This window comes from Rattus norvegicus, chromosome 3 (genome assembly GCF_021556685.1).
Source record: "Rattus norvegicus strain SHRSP/BbbUtx chromosome 3, alternate assembly SHRSP_T2T, whole genome shotgun sequence".
Lineage (NCBI taxonomy): Eukaryota > Metazoa > Chordata > Mammalia > Rodentia > Muridae > Rattus > Rattus norvegicus.
In genome coordinates, this window is record NC_141536.1 from 160,522,221 (window position 1) to 160,535,109 (window position 12,889).

Consider the following 12,889-nt stretch of genomic DNA (forward strand, 5'->3'; position numbering starts at 1 on the left):
CCGGGGGAAAAAAAAAAGAAAAAGAAAAAGAAAAAAACTCTCCAACGATCCTTCTCCAGGATTTGGTCATGACAGCCAGAAAAGCAGCTAATAAACAAGAACCTACAGATCTTCTGACTGAGGACTATCGCTCCCTTGAGGATACAAGAAGCACCGTGTACATGCGGAACTGGAGAATTCCCCCCACTGCAACTCAGTCATCTACAGTCCCCACAGCGGTTCCAACGTCTTCATCCAGACCTCTGGGGAGGATCTCAGCTGTGGGTGTGCACACTCCTTGCTAACACTGCTTTGCCTTAAGTCCTGGGTCAGCGTCCCCCAGCCTTGCAACCTTGTGCAAGCTGTCCATCTCGGTGTGGTCTTTAGTCTTGTCACCCATGAAGTGGGATTGAGATTGGGTGGGGATGACCCAGCTCATCACTGGATTCACTTAGAGTAGGTTAGCGGGAATTAAATGAGAAAAAAAAAAGATGTGGAAGATCCTTCTGCAAATATCACCGATGTCTTTCTCTCACTCAGGACACTGAGTGGGTGCTCTGAGGACGCCGTAGATTTGGAGTGGAGGTGCATGTGCGCATGCGTGAAGAGTCTGGAGGACAACCTTGGTGTGTTCTCAGGCTGGCATCCACTGACATCTGGATCAAGAGGCAGCAGCAGAGAGAGACGCTGGGCCTGGTATTTTTATTTTTACATTTTCGCGGCGCTTTTTGAAGATGCGCATTTTGCTGCTGCCAGATAATGTCTTGCATGACCTCAGAAAGCTCTGTGTGTTGATGATACTGGGTTCCTCTATAGTCTTCTTTTCTGTCTGGTTGGTTGGTAAGGGGGATTGTTGACATTTCATGGTAATGCTGTTTTAAGTAAGAAAGGCCCCAACAGGCCCCTGTATTTGAGCCTTTGGTCATTAGAGAGTGGTGATGCTTCACAGGGATTAGGAGGTGTGGCCTCATCGAAGTGGGTGTGGCCCTTTTGGAGTGGGTGCGGCCTTTTGGAGTGGGTGTGGCCTGAAGTCGGCATGGTTTTGTTGGAGTAGGTGTGGCCGCCTTGAAGTAGGTGTGGTTTTGTTGGAGTAGGTGTGGCCTTGCTGGAGGAAATGAGTCGTTAAGGGTTGTAAATGCTCATGCCAGGCCCAGTGTCTCTTTCCTGATGCCTGCTGATCCAGATGTGGAGCTCTCTGCTACCTCTTCAGCATCATGTCTGCTTGTGTGATGATGTCACACTTCCTACCTTGGTGAGAATGGACTGAACCTCGGAACCTGCTAGCTAGCTCAACGGCATTAGAACACTGGCTACAGCAACGGTCATCAGCACGAGCCTTGTTTTTTTTTATTTTCATTCTAATTTTATTTTTATTTTTGAGGCCGTTTCTTTCCTTGGCCAGGAACTTTTGTGAGCCCCAGGGATCTACCCACTTGGGATTATAAATACGTGCTACTAATACTGGATTCTTTACACGGGTTCTAGGGATCAGCCTTGGGTCTTCGGAATTTCACACCGCGCATGTAACCTACTGAGTCACCTCCCCAGTCCCAAAGTAGATTTTCAGCAGGTTATTGAAGGGTCTGGGCATGTCTGCAGCAGGACTTATCTGTCTTCCCTAGAACTGACTCAAGAAAAACAACAGAGAAAGAAGTCGATTCCTAGGAAGAAAGCTAGCAAAGGGAGGCTGGCTTCATCAGACTTCCGCGGCAAGGCAGCCGGACTCGAAGTGTCAGCAGTATTGGGGATCCATTAAGTACCATCCAGATGATGGGGTTTCTTTCATTCCAAGTCAATTTTAAGTAAAAAATATTTTTACACAAAGCATAGTAATTTATGCAGCAACCAGTCTATAATGAGCAGGTTCAATAACGGATAATTATATGGAAAGCACTTAAATCCTAACTATGTACTTTTAAAATGTTGCAAAAGTGGGTCCATAATTAAATTATAATTACAAGTAAAAAATCTACACAATGATTATTCCCTGAGAAGTTTTCTCAGTCTCGTTTCCAGGCCCACAGACAGCTTCTCACACCCCGATACATTCCTTTGTTGGAGGCTCCACTCTGATCCGTTCGTTTTGCATGATGGATTTTAAATTTAAAATTAACTAAAATTATCTTTCCAATTACTAATTACCATATACAATGATTTCAAATGAAGAGTCAGGTTGCCATTAAAAAATGAGTTTGTGAGCTCATAAGTTTGAAAGTTTGGAAGATTTAGCGTGTAAAGAGCATTAGATGATCATCTAATAGAAATTAAACTACACACAAAGGCTGAGAGAGGTTTCAAAATGAGTTATTAAGTATGTATGTGGAGGAATACAGCAGTACTGAGGGGGTAAAGTCACAGAAATTTCTAGAACTCTCTGTTCTGCTTATAGTGTATTTAGTTTCTAGGGATACAACACAGCTCAGCTGTATAAAAGAAAATGAGATATTTATTGGTTCATAAACCTAAAGACTCTGTGTGTGTGTGTGTGTGTGTGTGTGTGTGTGTGTGTGTGTGTGTGTGTACGACATTCGAGGGTGAGTGGATCCAGATCTGAAGTGGCTTCACTGAGAGGTCTGCCTGACTGTTCTGTGAGATCCCTTTTTTCTTTTCTTCTCACAGACTCTGCAGGATGGAAATTTCCCTGACAGAACCTGTGTCCTCAAAGCTGAAGAAGCCCAGTGATTTATTCCAGCAACGGCTGGCTCATAGGTCTCTCAGGTCAGAATCTCACTGGTTCAACAAGAGTCTACATTTCCTTCTCTGCACCAACGTCTTTGGTAAACAGTCTCTCCTCTTCCAGTTTCTCCCCATTCTGCTTCAGAATGAATACTCTCATCATGTGCAATTTGTGTGTTTCAAGTCTTGACTGGCATATTTCAACTACACGTAAGTTCCGTGATATTTCAACAGTTTAATTCACAATGATCCATTTGCCTGCAAAATTCATGATGTCCTCATTTTTAGCTGAATACTATTCAATTGTGTAAATGAACCACATTTTCTGTATCCATTCTTCAGATGAGAGACATCTAGATTGTTTCCAACTTCTGGCTATTACAAACAAGACTGCTATAAACTCAGTGGAGCATGTGTCTTGTGGTAAGATAGAGCATCTTTTGGATATATTCCCAGGAGTGGTATAGCTGGGTCTTCAGGAAGAGCTATTTCCAATTTTCTGAGGAACTGTCATATTGATTTCCAGAGGGGTTGTAGCAGTTTGCAATTCCACCAGCTATGAAGGAGTGTTCCTCTTTCTCCACATCTTTGCCAGCATGGGCTGTTGCTTGATTTCTTGATCTTAGCCATTCTGATTGGTGTGAGGTGGAATCTCAGGGTCGTTTTGATTTGCATTTCCCTGATGATTAAGGATATCGAACAGTTCTTTAAGTGCTTCTCAGCCCTCAAGACAAATGCAGACACTTAGAGCTAACCTTGGATTGAGGGTGGGGATCCCTAGAGAAGAGTTAGGGGAAGGACTGAAGGAACTGAAGGGGATTGCAACCCCATAGGAATAGCAGCCGTGTCAACTAACCCAGACCCCTCAGAGTTCCCAGAGACTACACCAAGGAGCATACATGGGCTGGATCGTGCCCACCCTCCCAACCCAGCCCCCTCTGGCACATGTACAGCAGAGGACTGCCTTCTATGCCTCAGTGGAAGAGGATGTGCTTAGTCCCATGGAAGCTTGATATCCCAGGGGAAAGAGATGCTGGTAGGGATGAGGTGGGGGTAGGTAGGTGGATGAGGGAGCACCATCTCAGAGGTGGGGGAGCACCATCTCAGAGGTGGGGGAGCATCATCTCAGAGGTGGGGGAGCACCATCTCAGAGGTGGGGGAGCACCCATCTCAGAGGTGGGGGAGCACCATCTCAGAGGTGAGGGAGCATCATCTCAGAGGTTGGGGAGCATCATCTCAGAGGTGGGGGAGCACCATCTCAGAGGTTGGGGAGAGCTGAGGGGGTGTAGAACTCAGGGAGGGGAGACTGGGAAGGGGGGCAACTTTTGGGATGTAAATAAATAAAATAATTTAATAATAAAATAATTCGCTCTGATCATATCACCTCCACTCCCCCGCTCGCTCTCACACTCTACTGATCATATTCCTCTTCCCAAACAATGCCTCGTCTACTTTCCCAGCTTTTACTTATTTTGGTTTTTGAACCAATGGATTCCACAGAGCTGCTTACAGGAAGATGCGTGAGGGGGCATAGTTACAAGAGAAGAAAAAGCCTGTCAGAGAGCCACAGCACTGAAGAAACCTCAAACCATCCCTCTCTTCCCCAGCTGATCTTATTCCAACCAACATATGCTTTAAAACTGGGCCAGAAAAGTGTATTTCCTACAGACACTGATGGAGTTACCACTCTAAGCCTAATTTCTTGCCTACAGTATATGCAACACACAACATAGACAAAGTAGCAACTGAAGGTTCTCTCGCTGGCCTGAAGCTCTTCAAGTAGGGACAGGCAGGCTGGCTGGCCGGTGGACCCCAGAAATCTACCTAGATCAACCTGGTTCCCCGTGGTTCTGCTTCCCCAGGGCTGGGGTTGCAAGCACGTAGCTTTCACCTCCAGCTTTCATAGGTGAGTTCTGGGGATTGAACGCGGATGCTTGCAAAGTGGGTAGTTTAACCAACAGTAGTTCCCCCATCACTCAGGTGGTGTCTTATTTAGGGTTCTACTGCTCTGAATGGACACCGTGATCAAGGCAACTCTTATAAGAACAACATTTAATTGGACTTGGCTAACAAGTTCAGAGGTTCGGTCCATTATTGTCAAGGTGGGAGTATGGCAGGAGCATGGCAGGATCTTCGCAGGCCTGGGGAGGAGCTGCCGAGAGTTCTACATCTTCATCTGAAAGCCACTGGGAGAAGACTGGCTTCCAGGCAGCTAGGAGGAAGGTCTCTCAAAATCCCCACAGTGACACATTTGCTCCTACAAGGCCACAGCTCCTAACAGTGCCACCCCCTGCGCCAAGCATACTCAAACCACCCCATTCCACTTCCTGGCCCTCAGGCTTTCAAATATATGAGTCTATGGCCATACCAAGCCATAGCATAATGCAAAATACATTTAGTCCAACTTCAAAACTCCCATAACAGTCTCAACAATGTTAAAAGTCCAAAGTTCAAGTCTCCTCTGAGATTCATGCAGTCTTTTAACTATAATCCCCTAATCAAAATAAAAAAGCAGACCACATACCTCCAACATCATGTAGGATATAAAGTACCATTCCAAAGTGTCATGGTGAGGAAATCCTGGGCCAAGACAGAAAAGGCCAGACAGGAAACCAGCTGGGCAGTCTCCAAACTCAGCATCTCCGTGTCTGACTCCAAAGCACACTTCAGATCTCCCACTCCTTCATCTTTATTGACTGCTACAAACTTCTCTCCTGGGCTGGTTCCACTCCCAGTTATCAGCTTTCCTCAGCAGGTATCACAGCTCTGACATCTCTAACATCTTGAGGTTTCCAAGGCAACTTCAACTTTACAACTTCTCACTCCAATATCTGGGATCCACACATGATCTTCTGGGCTCCTCCAGAGGGCCGGTGTCACTTCTCCAGCTCTACCCTCTGTAGCACTCTAAGCTCAGATTGATCCACTCCACTTCCGCTGCTATTCTTGGTGGTCATCCCATGGTACTGGCATCTCCAATACACTGCTGTCTTCTGCTGCAACGAGGCTTCACCAATGTCCTCTCATAGGCTCTCTTCATGGTGCCAAGCCTCAACTCCTTTGCACGACCCCTTCAGTGCTGGGCCATCAACTGCAACTGAGGCTGCACCTTCACCAATGGCCTTCCCTGGCCTCTCACAGTGCCCAGCCTCAGCTTCTCTCTGTGACCCCTTCATACCTTCAAAACCAGTACCACCTGGGTGACTCTTGCACATTACCAAGTCCAGCTGCAGCATGAGGTACAACCTTTGCTATCCCTGGAACTCAGCCTCTTTGTGCTCTCAGAAAACACTTCCCAGATTTCACCTCAGTGTTGCTGGTCTCTTTTAAATCACAGCTAATTTCTTAGCTCCAGCTAACCAGCATCAATAGTCTTAGTAGTCCCTTCTGTTCTTGACTCTAAAGCTAGAGCCACACGGCTGAAACTGCCGAGTTCCCCTGCTTCCTGGGGCTGGAACGGGACCCCCTTGTTCTATTACATTATCACCAGTTTTCTGTTTTCCAACTCCTTCACTGCCTAAGCTTAGCTTGCTCTGTAGACTGACTTTGAACTCAGAGATCTGCAGGCGTCTGCTTCCTGAGTTCTGAGATTAAAGGTGTGTACCACCATACCTGGACCTAAGCTTCTCTCTACTTGGAACTTGCTCTGGCCTGGGCTTAACCTTGAAGTCAGAGATCTGCTTGCTTCTGTCTCCTGGGATTAAAGGCGTGTACCACCCTGCCCAGGCCAAAGCTTTTCAGGGTCACTTATGCCTCAAGATCCGGATCAACACCCTGTGTCTTCCACATGTTTTGTTGTTATCTCTTAGAAGCCTGTTCTTTTCTAATGAGAGACAGAAAGGAAGTGGATCTGTATGGGGAAAAGGGAGAAGTGGGAAGAGCAGAGGGAGGGAAAACTGTAATCGGGATATATTGTATGAGAAAATAATCTATTCTTAATAAAAGGAGGAAAAGAAAGACACCGTGTCTGATCCATACCTGCCTGTGGACCGTATTAGTTTGTAGGATCGTGAAAAGTGTCCTGGTTCCTGGTTGAGGAAGTTTGAAAACCCAGTGAACCTGAAAGGGACTGTAGACATTTCTCCTGAATCCCAGAAAACCAGGCCTGTCGCTAGCCAGCAGCCCTCCATAGATCTGTGGCCATCAGTCACACAAGGGCAATGCCCCAAGCCCCTCCACAGATAAAGGACAGGACCAAGTAAACTCAAGACAGATCTCCATTATGAGGTACCCAAAGGCCTGGAGGCTTAGCCAATGACCTTTTCTTCCCAGACACTCCTCTATGAAAAAGGTATTTAATCTCAGGCTCACCCTGAGAAATGGGGTATGGTTTTACTCATCCACTTTCCCATGACAATGAATGCCTTAAGACCACTGACTGTCTCAGGATCCACTGTGGGGAGCCACAGGAAAGGCCTTTGTCTACAGAGCCATCTAATTTCCCTAAGAAAGCCTCCCTGCACTCCCAGGGGCAACAGCCACCAAGCCAAACCAAGCCCACTGCTGTCAAGCCAAGGCCTCCCTTGGTGGCACTGTTAGCTAATAACTGTGGCCCATGCTACCATCTCCTATCCACCCATCATAAGGTCTAATGGCCAATGTCTAACTATAAAAATGTGGACTCCTGGCTAGGCATGGCGCTTCGTGCCTGTAAGTCCAGCGCTCAGGAAACTGAGTCAAGAGAATTTGTGTGAGCTTAGGAGACATCTGGAGGACATAGTGAGTTGCTGGCAACCTTGAGCTACAGAAGGGAAACTCTGTTTCATATTGAAACAAAATAAAGAAAGTTAGACACCAAAATATAACCCCTTCAGTTCCACCTTTAATAGATGGGTGCCCTTTTATCACAAGGAGAAGCCTGCAACTGGAAATGTTTTCATTCCTCTCTTTGGAATGAAAAGAATGTAAATGCTCCTTTTGCCAAGGGATGTGCAGCCATATACAGTCAGTGGATGACACCAGTGGCAGTGATCCTTTAAGCAAGCTAGCACTGTCCTACGGCCTGGTGACACGGCCGTGGTTGTGACACCGCAGCCCCAATCGCTGCCCACGCACGGTTTGTGTGATTCTAGTGTCAACCAGCCTACCCGACTGCCAACCTCACAAAGGCGGACGCCAATGGAAGGTGCAGAGAGAAAGTGTAGCATTTATACCCGATGGAGGAGTGCCTGGCCACGAAGAAGAACAGAATGCATCCTCTGCAGGGAAACAAAGGAGTTGGAGGTTATCATGTTCAGAGAAGGAAGCCAGGCTGGGAAGATAGACACTGTGTTTTCTCTCATAGGTGAAATTTGGATTTATAAAGGAAAGGTATGAAGGCACAAGGGGGCACTGCTTGAAAAGATGAAAGGGAGAGGGAAACAGGGAGGGGGAAGGGAAAGAATAATGCCTAATTATGAGCAGGGCACATTGTATCTGTGTGCGCCAAAGGCATCATCAGAAAGCCATTGTTTTGTATTATTAACGTAAGCTAATAAAAACCTTAAAGTTACATGTATATATAATTTATATATAATCATATAATTTATAACATTGAATGTTGTATAATACATACTACTATATATACATGTATATACATGTTGTAACGCATGATTCAATGGCTTGCACTCTTACTGTATATCTATCCTTCCACCACACTGGTCATGGAGAACTTGGGTCATCAGACTTGCTAGCAGACCCCTCCACTTACTGAGCCATCTCCCCAGCCCCACTCTCCTTATTTTAGCATGTACAGAATGGTTACTGTGACCAGCTGCCCACACCCTTCTGGCAGTAGCCTCCGACATCTCCTTGATCACATCTCTTGGCTGCATGGAGAAACCATGTGCAGCAAGTGACCTGTGAACTCCCAGTAATTGGGACAGCAAGTACAAGACCTGCACAAGCTCAAACCAGATGAAAAAGGAGTGGGGTGGGGTCTCAAAGTCCTACCCCTAGCTGAGGAGAAATTGGTCACTGAGTGCTTCTGGGAAAGGAAGAAGTTGGTTTTCTTTAAGAGCATGGCCCCTATAGGTCCAGCACGATCTAAGATAAGGTCACACATCCGAGAGCATGTGGACAGGTTTTGTTTTTGAAAGTGAGGACACAAAGTTGGGTGGGTAGAGGAGTGAAAAACGAATATGATCAAAATACATCATATGAAATTCTCTAAAAAAAAAAAAAAACCTAATTAAAAAGAAAACAGATTTGTCACAGTAAATTACCAAACGCAGGTGTAATTAATCAAAGGCGTGGCACCAGCTGCCTCGAACCAGTTTCTCTGCCTCTTGACTAGATGGGAAATGACTGGAGAAGAGATTTAATTGTGACAACTAATTAATCTGGGGTTGTTTTCTAGCTTTGTCCTTAACTAAAACAAGCATGCAATGTGCCTCTGCCCAAGTAGCAACTGTCACATCGACAAGAGGATAATTCCTGCAATTTGGGGACGTTGTGCAAACAAGCCGGAATGACTGCTAAACCCCTGCTGGTGTGCAAACACACTTCATCAGACTTATCAAAACAGCAAATCAAGCCACTACTTAAAGGAAATCAGATCAGACCGCAGCACTCGTCGGAATATTCATTCACTTTGAAGAACACTTGGGAAGATAGCTTTTAATCAGTTCTAGGACACTCTAACCTCTGCGGGGCTGGGTGAGTGTTGTTGCGCCCTTCTGTTTGCATGAGACCACTGTGGTTACTCCTAGACGCAGCCTCCACTCACTGCATACATTTGCCCATGATCAAATGCAAGGTGCGATCCTCCACCACAACAGACAGCAGACCTGGGTCCTCCTCGTCCTTTTAATCAAGAACAATCACTGGTCTACATTAAGAAGCATGATTAGTCTGCCACCTGAGAGTCTCAAAGGAGCAGGGGAAACTCAGTGTGCACAGAATTCCCTAGGAATGAAGCCCAGGGGCTGGGGAGGGGCTTAATATTGCTTGTCAGGCAAGCATGAAGCTCCGAGTTCACATCCCCAACACCCATATAAAAAGCTAGGCATGACAGGACTGCACCCGTGATCCCAGGATGGTGCCTATGATCCCAGCACTGGGGAGGCAGTGACAGGAGGTTCCTAGGACTTGCTGGCCAGTCAGCCTAACCAAGTCAGCAGGCTCAGGCTCAGTGAGAGGCCCTACTTCTAAATTTAAGGTGGAAAGGGATAACAAAAAATTTGATGTTGACCCCAATCTTAACCAATGGCCTTCTCTCTCTCTGTCTGTCTGTCTCTCTCTCTCTCTCTCTCTCTCTCTCTCACACACACACACACACACACCACTGTCACACATATTACACACACTCACACACATCACATACACTCACACAGCACATACACTCACACTCTTACACACACACACTCTCTCTCACACATATCACACACACACATCACACACACATCACACACTCACATACATCGCATACACTCATACACATACACTTTCTCACACACATCACACATACATCACACACTCTCACACACAGCACATACACTCACACACACACACTCTCTCACACACACTCACACACACTCTCACACATATCACACACACTCACACACACAAATAACAGTGAAAATTTGTATCAAGGAACCAGACTCAGCCAAAATTTTTATGAGCAAATATATATTAAACAACATTGTAGAGAGTAATCACGGTGATCATAACGAAAGTAAATATATGTATTGCACACTTAAATTAATACACAGCAAAACAACGCAAAACGATCCTGGATGCTGCAGCATGTCTGCCTCTTCTTCCCCGACTCCTGAGTGGAAAGATAACTATCTGAAAAACATTTATTTTTACTCCGAGGATTAGTAAACAACAGGCTATGGCCAAAATCTAAGCGAAGCTCGGTCTTGGATTTTAAATAAAGCTTTATTGAAACAGCCGTGCCCAGCCACTCATCGGTATCTGCTGTTCTGAGAGAATACCACTGTAGAGTGATGAAAATATGACTATAGGGCCACAAAAGCCTGAACTACCCATCTCCTGGCCCTACAGAGAAGTTTGCCAACGTCTAGACTAGAGGTCAGGGCCCAGAAAAGAAGGCAGAGGTGTCTAATTACAAACCAGCTTTATTTCTATAAAAGAACTAAAAATACTTGACAATATTAAGACATCAGCTTGCTTAATTACAAACGTCTGTATTCTTAAAGCCGGTGAGCAGATCCACCCAGAAAGAGGCTCTGGATTCTCTTCCAGCTTTGCTCTTACCCTGCATTCCTGGAGCCCCACCCCTGTGATCTGTCTGAAGTCCCTCAAAGGCTCAAATTTTGCAGCTTAGACCTGGGTTCCATCGTGCCCCAGGGCTGTGGTATGAGGCTTGATCTGGGCCTCCACTTCCTCCCTAACTTCTCGAACTGCCATCTTTGCTGCCACTCGCCGGGTCTCAGCTCAGCAGGCTCTGACTCTAGTCACATCCTGTGCCTGGGGTTTGGGCCATCTGCCGAGGAACACCCGGTGCTCTTGCCCCTGGCCTGCCCTTGGCCTCTCTTGCTATCTTAGCACAGATGTCTCAGAGGGCTGCTGCGGCACCATGAGGGTCACCCTCAAAAGTGGATGCATCTGAGGCACCTTTTAAGTTAAAATTTGAGAAGAATGAATGCATGAACTTGCAGATGAAACCTTCCTTGCCCATCCTACAGGAACAAGGCAGCCATCAGCACCAGCAGATAAGTAACAGAGATGAAACCAAGGTACAGTCAATTGGTGAGATGCCGGGTCCTCTTGCAGACTGCTCACAGGCAGGAGGCATTAACGGTGTAGATTCTGTGTTCCCAATGAGAACAGAGGCTTGCATGCCGAAGCACTGCTCTCATTGGCTATAAAGGTGAAAGTCACCGCCTTGGGCTGTGTGTGCTTTGCTTTGGTTGGTCGAGACAAAGCTTCACTCGGTAGCCCACTCTTGCCTTGAACTCACAGAAATCCTCCTGACTCAGACTCCTATATGTGAGGGCTACAGGCGAGTCTATTAATTACATCCGCTATCAAAAACTATTATTGCGAGCTTAAAAGCCTCTAACATCCACGGCGTTTGCAGCCTGCGGCCAGCCTTCTGCAAGCCCTGCCTCTATCGATTTGTGATTTTCAAGTTGTTCCTTTATCTTTAGCCTTTTTGCCCAGTCAGGCAATTATATACAGCAGTAAAATTAATAATCTGGGTTTGCTACGATGAGGCCTGATAATATTCCTTCGTGTTGTGAGATTTCTCCTCTGGAAACATGAGGCAAAGACCTTCCCCTAATGCATAAAGATTTCAGAGGACCAATCACTGGGCGAGGAGTAGGCGGGACTTCCAGGTCGCAGGCGGAAAGAGAGGAGGAGAAGAGGGACTTGGGGCTTTGGGGGCGGAGAGAGCTTGGGGTAAAAGATGTAATGAGCTAGAGGCTCCCGGATAGATGGTGAACAGGCAGATCTGCCACCAGAGGATTTAATCTAGTGTGACTTACTAATTAGGATGTTAGTGGTTGCACCCAGCGAGTGAGTTACCTGTTGATTCTAAACTAAGTTTGTGTAGTGTTTTCCTTCACTCGACGACTCAGCTGAGTTCAAGAAAAAGGTATGGGACACCCCAACTAGCCACGGAATCTGGATGTGTGGGGTTGGCGTGGTAGCAACCCACTTGAGAATTTAGCGAGTCAGGTGGAGACGTTTCCAGAGCTCCGGGCCAGAGAGCCTGCCTAGATGATAAGACCCTGAGATGATAAGACCACACTGGTGCCATGTGGCCTGCTGGTGCCCGGTGTAGTGTGGGATTGCTTTTTCTAAGTAAATCCTGCTATAGACACAGGACACACCTTCTTTACTCAATCTAGAATGGGAAACCACAACAGACCAGATTAATGATTGAACCAAAGTCCGACTTGGTGAACCAATGAATTTAATGGGGTTACTTACAGCACTGTGGCTGGGAGGTTACTTACAGGAGTGTGGTGGTTTGAATGCGAAAGACCCCCACAGACTCATATTTTTGAATATTTGGTCTCCAACTGGTGGACCTATTTGGGAAGGCTTAGGAGGCGTGGCCTTGTCGAAGGAGGTGTGGCATTGGGGGCGTGGCTCGGCTCGCACCATCTGTGGTGTACTTTCTCTGCCTCCTGCTTGCAGATTAAGATGTGAGCTCTCAGCCATTCCTGCTACCCAGCCTTTACTCTCTGCCTCGGGTACTTTAACCCTCTGAAACCATAAGCCCAATTAAACGTTTTCTTCTATAAAACTGCCTTGATCATGGGGTTTAATCACAGAA

The 12,889-nt window shown here is 46.4% G+C and overlaps 1 long non-coding RNA gene across 1 annotated transcript; it reads left to right on the forward strand.

The window, feature by feature from the left end:
• Positions 1-1,330: 1,330 nt before the first annotated feature.
• On the forward strand, positions 1,331-4,017 carry LOC120101813 (uncharacterized). Its single transcript, XR_015684042.1, has 5 exons — positions 1,331-1,781; positions 2,599-2,697; positions 2,780-2,865; positions 2,998-3,078; positions 3,489-4,017. It is a non-coding gene; the product is annotated as an uncharacterized LOC120101813 (long non-coding RNA).
• The last annotated feature ends 8,872 nt before the right edge of the window (positions 4,018-12,889 follow it).